This window comes from Oculina patagonica, chromosome 9 (assembly GCF_052425735.1).
Source record: "Oculina patagonica isolate OP01 chromosome 9, crgOcupat, whole genome shotgun sequence".
Classification (NCBI taxonomy): Eukaryota; Metazoa; Cnidaria; class Anthozoa; order Scleractinia; family Oculinidae; genus Oculina; species Oculina patagonica.
Genome location: NC_135766.1, coordinates 21,201,028 through 21,212,548, shown reverse-complemented (window position 1 = coordinate 21,212,548; position 11,521 = coordinate 21,201,028). Strand labels below are relative to the sequence as shown.

Below are 11,521 nucleotides of genomic sequence, written 5' to 3'. Positions count from 1 at the left end.
ATCGACTGAAGCGAACGAAAGAAGCCCAAACAGATTAGTTGTAAGCAGTCTCACTTTGCGTAGACGATGGCTTCCAGCAAAAATCGGGGCCCATCCACCCAAATTGCGGCCCATCGCTCAGATTTCGCACAGAGCAACTAGAATAACTGTAGAACATCCCTGAATTTTTTCAAGGCTCAGAAAAAATTTTCACAAGAGATACATTGGATTAAAGCTGAAGAAACGACCCAAAAGACAACCCAAACTGACAAACATACGCATCGGAACTAAATTCTAACCTCCGCGCACAATCCGCCGTGATTTTACACAATTGTCACGCATAACGCTTCTTCAATGCTTTCTTTGTGTTGTGTTCAATCTGGCAAGAAACACACCACGGGAAAACTTGAAAAAATGCAAATATAAAATTCTAGTGGAGTCCACTCGGGAAGAATTGACAACCGCCATGTTGTTACGTCACGCTATTTTTTTCCACATTTCCAAAAGTGGACATTCTCCTGGAGTGATCATTGTAAAAGCGGCAAACAAGCATGATCTAAGGAACGGTAACAAGGCAATGGTACCGCGTTTTAATACCAACTTTATGAAGCACTCTGTCGCTCACAGGGGATCCGTTATTTGGATCGCCCTTTCACAAAGCCTGAACTAGTAATTTTAAGTCGTTTTTTTTCATACAGTGAGAGGCAAAAACATTCTTAAAAATATTAGCTTCGAGGCGTTACAATGATGTTTTTAAATTTCATTGAATTGTTAAATTGTTGTTATAGCAGTGAATTTTGTTATCTTTTCTAAATACTTTTAGGATATCATTTTACATGTATTTTTAAATCTTAATTTGTACACGGCCCCACAAGATTTTAGCTTTAAACTTTTACCGTGGTTAAATAGAGTTATTATAATTATTATTAATCATCATGAATTATTATTACTGAACCCGTTACTTTCATATGCAAGTCCCCCCCACCGGGCCCCTTATCCTCTCTTGCTTAAATGTAAAACAAAAGAGAAGATTGACCACCATCAAGATCACATGGTCTCACTTCGAGAAATATTTGTCCACCTTTTTTTTCCGGGGAATAACTAGCCTTTGCTGCTTCAGCAGAGAAAGGATGGCATTATTACAAAACGCTTAACTCAAATGGAATCCTAAACACAAATGGTATTTTGCCACTTGTCAAGCAAAAAGAACTAAGTACGGAAGGAGTGCTTTCACTACACTTTAGGAAGGGCCGGACGATGATGACTTATCCGCTTTCGAATTTTTCGTACCGGAAGTCCGATATTTTCGGACTTCCAATCAAAACTTCCCAAGGTTGCTCGTTTCCTGACCATTGGTCAAAAACACGAAAATCCAAGGTACGCGGATGAGGCTGACATAATAACAAAAGAAATGGGTAGGGAACAGAGATTTTCAGGTAAAACCTAAGTCCGTAGCCATACAAACTGATGCTAAGTATAGCTTACATGGTCAAAAATGTGCGTTCTGTACCACTCTTTTGACGGGCCCGTACTCATTTTTTTCTGTCATTGAAAAATCCTTTTAGACAGGCGATAAGGCTCTGTCCACAGTATGCATTACCGGCGTAAGTATCTTTGGTTGCTTATTTCGAACATGGCCGAAATTTTGGAATCTCGCCAACCCGAAAGATTTTTTTAGATTAATCGAGGATATCCTTCCTGAACTAACTGGCATCTCATTTTTCAAGGAGTTTACCCGGGCTTGGTTTCTCAAACATGTGACCCTAGCCTAAATTCAGTAAATTCACGGTGAGGACCGAAAAGTTAAAGACCATCTTCGAAAGAAATCAGAAAATAAAAGAAGGTCCGTAATTTGAACATGTGTGGACTTTATTTTAAGTGCTACTATGATGAAATTCGCATCTTTCCTTTCGTAGCCGTTTTAAAAGGTTAACACGTACTGTATATGAGAAGAAAAATCAAATCGATTGGCTCTATTCATCAACCAGCTAGGAATAAAAACATTTGATACGTTTTCAAGAGCGTTCCCATGAGAGGACCAGGCAGGCCTCTTTACTCGTTGGGCCTGCAGAGCTCCAGCAATAAAGCTATTAGCTAAGCTTTGTCGACCATGCTTTTCTCCGGGTTCTCCGGTTTTCCGCCTTCCACAAAAGCCAACACTTCTAAATTCAAATTCGCAATTTATTTTATTTAATTAAATTATAACTTGATCCAGTCTAAGAAAAAGGATGGCTTAGTAAAAGCGATTGCGAATGAATTAAATAATAAATAATTATAATAACTGTTGAATTATGTTTGACAATCCAATTTTCCTTCAGTAAATGTACCCATCTCGATACCTTCTTTGTGTAAATTAGAAGTCTGTAATAGACTGCATCCTTTGTATATATGCTTTTTACGCCTAATTTGAAACTTAGCCTGTTTTCTTAACTGTGTACTCGCTCATAACAAATTTAATTCAACGGATCCACAGGTTTAATGAATACGATAGGGATTGGGGGACAGTTGTGAAGGCATTATGACCAAAGTCATATTCAGTTTGATTGCCCTTCCAGCCTTCAGTTGCAACAAAAGAACCTGCGTTAACTTCTGTTATTCCAATCCCGTGATCAGCACGTGTGCAACCATCTCCTCCTCCACCAATCATCATCACTGATCCATCAAGACTCCAGTCACACCAAAAGCCGATATTGTTGGCGGTTTGAATGCTTCCATTGCACTCGGCCCGTTTAAACCCGCCTGTTGACTTGTACTGACCGCCATATTGAACCGTGCAACTTCCTAGGCACCGGTCAGTGGACCAAACTTTACCATTTCTAAAGTCGCCATAACTTGTGATCTTTGATCGGAATGTTGCCCGGCCAAACAGTTACCTGTGGTCTGTAACAAAGGTGTGTGGCTGGGGTCATCACTGCGCGTGATCTTAAACTCTTTCCCGCTTACCAACCAAAACGCTTGCGAGATCGCGTCAGTGTTAACAGATGGATCTGTTGTCGTTCCTATGGCAACTTCCTTGTCGTACCACCAGTAACCGGTGTCATCCATCCAATTCTTATCATCATTGTTTGAGAATCGGGCAATAAGAGTCCATCCTTTGCTGTCATCCGTCATGTGGCAGTACACCTAAAGAGAGGCGAGAATGTTAGTAAACTGAAGGCATAATTAACATTTTCATTGCAGCAGGAGGCTAGATTTACTTTAGAATACGCGCTTTAAAGCTTCGCAACGTGGCGAACATGCCACACAATTTGTCATATTTTGATGAGGAAGACTTTTGGGCAACGAGTTTAAATAATACATATATTTAGATTTGTTAATTGCACCATGATCGCTTGTTGTTACTGAAACCTTTTGAGTACGCAAATCGTACGGTAGGTATGACCAAGAACATAGTTTTGAATCTTAAAACCTGTTTCGTTATTAACAGTGTGTCCATGAGAAGAACATGGGCCAGGCAGTAGGCGATAATTCCCAAATCACCGATTTTGCTCAACTGGACAGCTTAAGCTGTATTGACTTTGACCACTTTGACAAACAGGAGCAAATTGCAGCCGGATCTTGGTTTAGATGAGGGTCAGCAATAGACTTAATAAACAAACTTTAAAAAGCATGGCTCTTCATGTTACCGTAATCAACAAAAAACTTATTTTTTTTAACCATTCAAAAAGGTTTGGGTGAGGGTGGGGTTGGGGGACTAAAATCCCCAAGCTTCAACCCCTGTGAATTTTCATAGGAAGTAATGCCAGACATGCCAAAAGATTTAAGATAATTTTGACGTTGATTTGATAGGTCACTTTGTTCTAGACTTCGTGCTACTTTAATACATGCTAATAGTCTTTTCACTGCAAGTTGGTGATAGCTTCTTCATCTTGCTTACTTTGTAGAACACGTTTCCATTTGTTAGAAGATATTCTCCATTTGGTAATGCATGGCTTTCTTTCATTTGGGCCTCATCACATGAAGAAGCATCTGAAAGATAATTCAAAACTTCTCTTGAATAATAATGCCACAGTTAATGGTTTTATACTCTCGTCATAACTTATCGTAGCAGAGGAGTGTGTCTCCTGTACACGAGCGAGAGTAGCTGGCACAAGTTTGGAATTGAAGGTAATGGGTTTGACTACAATTCAGGGCCGTAACTAGCAAGAGGCAAGACGAGGCACTTGCCTCATCTAGATTTTATCTCAAAATTTAAAAGAGAATACTTTTGGTTTGGAAAATAACTTCCAGTTGAACAAGATTGATTTTTCTCAAGAAATAACTTATCAAAAAAGTCGAAAAACGCGTTTTCAGGGCTTCTAGACTTCAACATTTTCTCGGGGTATGCCCCAGAGCCCCCTAGCAAGTTCTTGCCTCGTCTATGTTTAAAGTCTACAAAAAGTTTATAAGAACCATTTTTATACGAACGTTATTACTGAGAAAGGAAAAAAAATAGGAACACCTCGAGGACGTACTTTACGTTGAAATTAAGGCATGAACGAACTGCAGTGTTTTCTGTTTGTTGTGAATGACATGAACGAACTTCAGTTTTGCCTGTTCTTTTCTTTCGGTGAATGACAAATATATGTACTGAATGAATCAACAGATTTACACTGGAACCAAAACTAGGTCACCCATCAGTGACCTGAACAAATACAGATAGGCAAGGACTGAATTTACTGCAATACCATTAATGACAACTTACACTTTAAGGCTCAAATCTTCGAAAAATAAGAACGTCCAGCCTTGGTCGAAAATTAGACAATAACGATGGTCGATGATCTATTAGTCTAATGGCAGAGCTAGATAGGCAGCATCATCTAACTTCAAAATTGTTTGTCAGAGCTTATACAAATTGTCTTCAGTAAATATATCTAACTCAATTCTATCTCAGTGTAAATTCAAATATTGCCTTACTGATTTTAATCAGTTCACACTTTTCTCCAGCCCACGGTACTTTGCACGAACATGAAAAATTTTCTATCTTCTCGTCAGGTACACAAGAGCCACCATTAAGGCATCCGGTCATCAGACATCCCTGAAAAGTTAAAATATGACGACTGGTCAAGTTGGTAATGCGTAGAAGAGAATATGCCTATTGTATCTTTATTGATTTTGCAATAAAAGTTGACGCCAGTAAAGAACGATATCTTCAAAGGTAGTCCAAAATTCCCAACCGGAAAATCCGAACGGAAGTTAAAAGGTGCTTATTATTTGCTTTTGTGTACAAGTTCCAGGCTTTTCGCCAGCTTCGTCCCGTATACGCAGCTACTCAGATCCGTTTGAAGAAATCCGAGTGAATTCTCGAAAATGCCGAGGCACGCCAAAACTCATCCTGGTATTTTGTTCGGGGTTTTGCTTACTATTTGGCCAAACAGTGAAGCAATCGGTTTCCCCGTGTAAATAGTAAACAACACAGGCTAACAGATTGTATATTTGTGCTTCAAGAGAAGCGCTTTTACAATGAAGAATCGCATATTTTACCGAATGTCTTTTCACGAGAAGCGCTTAAAAACGAAGAACGACATGAAAGAGAAGGAAAGAGAAGAGAAGAGAAGAAAGGAGAAGAGAAGAGAAGAGAAGAGAAGGGAAGGGAAGAGAAGAGAAGAGAAGAGAAGAGAAAAGAAGGGAAGGGAAGAGGAGAGAAGAGAAGAGAAGAGAAGAGAAGAGAAGAGAAGAGAAGAGAAGAGAAGAGAAAAGAAGGGACGGGAAGACAAGAGAAGAGAAGAGAAGAGAAGAGAAGAGAAGAAAGGAGAAGAGAAGAGAAGAGAAGAGAAGAAAAGAGAAGAAAAGAGAAGAGAAGAGAAGAGAAGAGAAGAGAAGAGAAGAGAAGAGAAGAGAAGAGAAGAGAAGAGAAGAGAAGAGAAGAAGAAGAGAAGAGAAGAAGAAGAAGAAGAAGAAGAGAGAAGAGAAGAAGAAGAGAAGAGAAGAGTATTAAACTGGGTTTCCACTCGAAGTGCTTTTAGAACGAAGAATGCTGAACTCCTCCCGAGCTGCGCTTTAGAACCAAGTCTGGGAAGAAAAGTTTTGCTTGTAGGGAGGCCAGGCTGAATGCAATTTGCTTCAGTGAAACTAGAAGTTGAGCGCTGGAGACGCTTGTTTGTAGGGTGTTTGGGGGGATGCTCCCCCGGAAATTTTTGAAATTTCAAGGCTCGAAAATGCTATTTTCAGCATTTTTCCTGATATATTTCGATGACGGGTGTTTTAAGTGCTTAATTAGGAACTTTTCTTTCTGCATGATTTTTTTTTCTTGCCTTCCCCTTTGCACGAATTTTTTTTCTTGGGATTTTCTCTTGCATGAATTTTTTTTTCTCCACCCCCCCCCCCCATCACTTTTCTAATGGTCCGTCCCTTAGGACAAAGAATGACATATTTTAGCTGAGCTCTTTACGAGAAGCGCTTTCAGAGCAAGAATGGCCTTTTTTAAGCTCCTCAAATATGTTAACAGCTTTTAATGAAGAATGACAGAAAGGCTTTTTAAGAATGACATATTTTTCAAGAATGACATATTCCACGGTGCTTTTAACGACGTAGCGCTTTTACAGCTCTTGGAAACTAGAAATTTGAATTGAACGAAACCATTTTAACATTGAAACAAGGAGGTCCCTTAATACTCCCTTTGCATCTTTAAACGATTTTCAACATTTGGCGTGGAGTTGTCGCCCTCATCATAGTGCTCAAAGTGCTTACGCTTAGCTTTTTCGCTTCACCATCTTTCATGCTGTTTGCTCATTTACTCATGTAAAGTTATACTGAAAACTAATGGTCCGCTCTAGACATGAAGACACCACAATAAATTAAAGTAATAATAGATCATGACACAAGCCACGAAAATGACTCTTCTTTCTGGTTCAGACATTCTATATGTAACTAATTACGCGTAAAACGTAAACTAGTGATTTATTATTACCTTTAGCATCATAGAAAAAATATACCCTCGTTGGTCGTGAAATTCGGTGTTTTTACGTTGATGGCCCCGTGTTTGTTCAGTTCGCAAGCTCCTTTGCCGTTCTTGACTTGACTTTGTACTTATTCTTAAGCGAAGTTATTATTATAATATCAATTGATTGACCACATTGCATTCTGCACTGCCCTTTGGGTCTCTGATCGAGTTTCTACTTTACATTGATCAAAAATTTTTTTTTCCATAATGGGAAAAGGGTAAACGGTTCAATAACCAAAAATTAAACGATTTCTTGCAAAACTTAAGTGTTTTTTTTGTGTGTGTTTGAAAGTAAAATAGAAAATATTAAAATTACCTTAAGCATCATAGAAATGGTAACCCCTTGCTGATCGTGAAACTTGGTGTTTGCGTCGATGGCCCCGTGCTTGTTCAGTTCACAAGTTCCTTTGCCGTTCTTATCGGATGGCATCTTGAAGTTTGTGGAAGTACACCAGGAAATCCTCAAGCACGAACGGCTGCATGACATCAAACTTGGAGACTCGAAACGTTTAACAACGTGGCCTTTAAGCCGCTTATTTTCCAGCATTTTGAAGAATGCTGAACGAGAAGGTGTAGAGTCTTCTTTGGCGGCGAAAACGGCAATATTTACCATTTCTGGAAACAGCACAATGAAGAAAACCTTTTTGGCTTCCATCGCTTAAAGGGAGTTGGCACGGAATAAAAAGAGAAACCAAATACTTGACTTTATATTTTACTTTTTAAGGTGGGGGCTCGATATTTCGCGATGCAATTGTCTGGTGAAATAAGACGCAACGATTGGGTTGTTTCGTATCTGTTAAATAATTGGTGGTAGTCGATTGGTTGTTAGAGTGCTATTGCATCCGGGTGAGGGGGGGGGGAGGGGGGGAGGGGGAGGGGGGAAGAGAAAGGAGTCTGGGAGTCGGTGGTATTTGAAATGTTTTAAAAGGAGCCCTTTACATGTGAAGGTTGGCAATAATCTTGTGTTTAGGATAATTAAAAACTGCAAAGCATAAGTGGAACCAAAGTGCACAATTTTTACCCTTAACTAAACGTTCGACAAATATTGCTGTCAGACTGCCCGTGGGAAGTACACCTGGCTTTTATTAAAATTTAAGCCTCGGTTATACCTAAGCTTAATCCTTTTCATAAATATGTTCAGTAAAGAGTACTTTAAACTTAGATTTGAACAGAAAACTTTGCTTACTCTGGTTTTTTGGTAGCATTTGCACTCATGTTAAATTTAACGTTCATATTTCGAGCAACCTTGGCTTTTAATTTCGCTAACAAATGCAAGCACGTTGAGCAAGCCAGACAATTGCGAGAGAAAACAAACAAGAAAACGGCGACAGTTTTCTCATAGTTAATTAAAAAATGTGCAAACTTTCTCACAACTCAAAAATGAATTGTTTCTGACTTTCTTGATCGGGTGATTAAATAAATATCGCTATTTTCTGATGCAGTGTTTTCGGTCTTTGCTGCAAAACGATGAACAATTAATTGAAGACACCATCAGATGTTTTTTTATTGAAAAAGCAGGAATTTGTGAAAGTGCTTAAAATTTGTTAAAGTCAACGTTGTGACATATTTTTTCTTGTTACGACTGAAGAATGTCAGCGAATGTTCAAGTAAAATGATGTCTCCAGTTTTTAAAATAGAATGGCTATATAGCTTCAATTAAAGGTGGCCGTCAATATAGAGTCGCCTTATTTTGTTCGCATTAAAGAAAAAAAATGATTAAAAACGGTATGATAAATTAAAAAATTGAACTTTGCTGTTGGTTGAAGTCTGAGCACATACGCGAGGCTATCGTTTATTATATTTTTTCTCAGGTTCATTCTCTTTAAACAGCAATGAAACACAGTGTATTAACACACAAAGTAATTTGAAAATAACATGCAAAACAGTTTGTTTGGAAAGAATTATTGGTCGAAGTTTATGGGGGAGCAGGCCGGACTACATGAAAAAGGAGCCCTTAACTTGTGCTGACTGAATAGTATCAACACATTCTTTTTGCGAGCTATTCCATTAATTTCTTGAGCTAAAATGCAAAAGGAAGAGCTTTGTCTAGCTATTATGTAAAAATTTAATTTTTCCGACGCTCATATTTTAATTATTTAAATAGCAGAGTTAACTATGATCATTTAATTGAAAGAGCCAGTATTTCTGGCATTTGCCCCAAGAGCTAAAAGACATATGCTGTCGAAACCAAAAAAGGCTTAATAATAGAATGTTAAACAAGAAATCCATGAAAAAGTGGAATCAAAATTTCAGTCCATGTAGGCTTGAAAAGAAAAGTTCAGCGCACTGTGATCGCTCAAACGCGTCATAGTTAATAATAATAATAATAATAATAATAATAATAATAATAATAATAATAATGGTTTATTGGTAACATTTCTACATAGTAGCTCTACATTTACCAATTAAACTAACCTAACCTAACAAATAAAATGATGTTTACAATTAAAACTCTATAATCATTAAATTACTGTATACTACTATGCTATATTATACTATATACATTTATGCGTTTAAAAAAAATACTATACTATATACATCTAAGAGAAAAATAAAAATAAAAAGCTACAGGAGATCAATCTGTTAATTTAGTTTTCTTCAAAAGGAAGCGCTTTGCTTCCCTGCTTCCCATGGTCCACAGTGTTTTTAAGGTTCGTTGGAAGTTTGTTAAATATGGTAGCGGCGTGATCTTGAAAGGTGTTAGATATTAGTGGGATTTCTACTTGAATACATCTGCATGTGTTTAAGCTTCCTGAGCATTGCTAAGGTGGCGTAGCAGGATGATGCTATTGCCTTCACATTGTCCTCCCACTTCAAGTGCTGATGAAGGTGGGTACCAAGTAGTTTCGACGTGCTGACGCGTTCTAAGGTATTTCCTCCAATTTCAACGTGGACATTTACGTTTTCCAAGGAGTGACAGCGAGATAACTGCGGAGTCGACATGAGTATAAGTTTAGTTTTCTTAGGGTTTAATACTAAGTTGGCCTCTTTTGCCCAGTCTTCAAGCTCTGTAACATTTCTCTGCAGGGCGGTAACCGTGTCTTCTAGATTCCTTGGTTTACAGTGCATGTAGAGGGTCGTATCATCCGCGTACTGGTGACATTTCACATTAATTCGTGTTTCCAGATCCTCGACATACAAATTAAAGATCAGCGGTCCCATAATCGAGCCTTGTGGTACTCCGAAGTTAATTTTACACATATCGGAAACTTTGTCATCAACTTGAACAAAGTGCCTTCTCCCAGTTAAGTAGTTGATGGTCCATACAAGATATTCATTAGAGAAACCGAGATTGTTCAGTTTTCTTAGGACCGTTTTGAATCTGATCGTATCAAAAGCTTTGGAAAAGTTAGCAAGAATCATTAAGGTGAGTTCCCCGCGCTTCATGGCATGCAGAATATCATCTTTAATGCCTAGGAGTACCGTAGTAGTGGAGTGCCCCTTCCGATAACCTGAGATGTTATCCTTAAAGATTGTACGAGTTTCGATGAACTCTACAACCTGGCGGTGAACCAGCTTCTCATACACTTTTGACAGGACCGGAAGTATAGATATTGGGCGCATGTCTGCATTTTCAATGAGGTGGCTGACTTTCGGAATTGGAGTTATCCTGGCTACCTTCCATGCTTCTGGAAAAGATAGATTGTTTACGAAGGAGTTTATGATGTATGTAAGCGGGCCAGAAATGAGGTCAGCAACAAGTTTCAGGTATTTGGCTGGTAGCTGGTCAGGCCCCGTGGAGGTATCGGATCTTATTGCCTTTATCTCTTTTCCACTTTGGCAACGGTCACTGTACGCAGCTGGAATGAATCGATCGTTGGCTGTAAGGAATGGACGTAGTTGATCAAGTCTTCCTTGACGTCTACTTCAGAGTTTCCAGTGGTGCGCTCAGCGGTATTGGCGAAGAAATTATTCAGTTCGTTCACATCTAATCGTAGTGGTTGCGGTGCCGGATAGAGGATCCGATAAATAGTTCGCCAGATCTCTTTGGGCCTGGTTGAAGACAAGGCCTTGTCAATGAATAATTTCCTCGCTTGCTTCATTTTTGTTCTCAGAAGATTGCGCCCTTCGCGAAATGCACCCCATACTTCAGGTATATTTTGTAAGTGTGCTTCGTGCCTTATTGTGTCTCTCTTTATTTGCATTGTAGATCTCGGATACCTTCTGTATTCAGCCATGGTGCCGGAGGGCGGGTTATCTTTGTACGTTTCAAGGGTGCGTGACGCTCGATGCATTCAGTCACAAGTTTATTAAATAATTCTAATTTTTCGTCTGGATCTTCCACTGCGTAGATGATGTTAAAAGGGAGTGATTGAAAGTCCCGGATGTATTCCTCCTCTCGAAAGTTTCGCTCACAGCGAATATATTTATATCGCGGGCGAAATATTTCTGCGCGAATGTTCAAACAGGCGTACGGGCCATCGTGGTTGCCAATATTTGCACATGGTATTACATCAGTATGGGTGACTCGCTTTGGATTGTTCGAAACTATGTGATCGATGAGTGTTCGACTTGTCGGCGTGATTCTTGTTGGTTTTTGTACGTGCTGGGACAAATTAAACGTACTTAATAAATCCAAGTATTGTCGTGCCAAGGTGAGATTTGGTTGCAACAAATCGA

At 39.0% G+C, this 11,521-nt stretch overlaps 1 pseudogene across 1 annotated transcript; it reads right to left on the bottom strand.

The window, feature by feature from the left end:
- Window positions 1-1,986: 1,986 nt before the first annotated feature.
- LOC144666371 (uncharacterized) lies at window positions 1,987-7,556 on the bottom strand (annotated as a pseudogene). The gene is made up of 4 exons (XR_013573174.1): window positions 7,218-7,556; window positions 4,876-4,996; window positions 3,857-3,948; window positions 1,987-3,102 (listed from the first exon to the last, which is right to left on the bottom strand). The product of XR_013573174.1 is annotated as an uncharacterized LOC144666371 (transcript).
- Window positions 7,557-11,521: the final 3,965 nt, after the last annotated feature.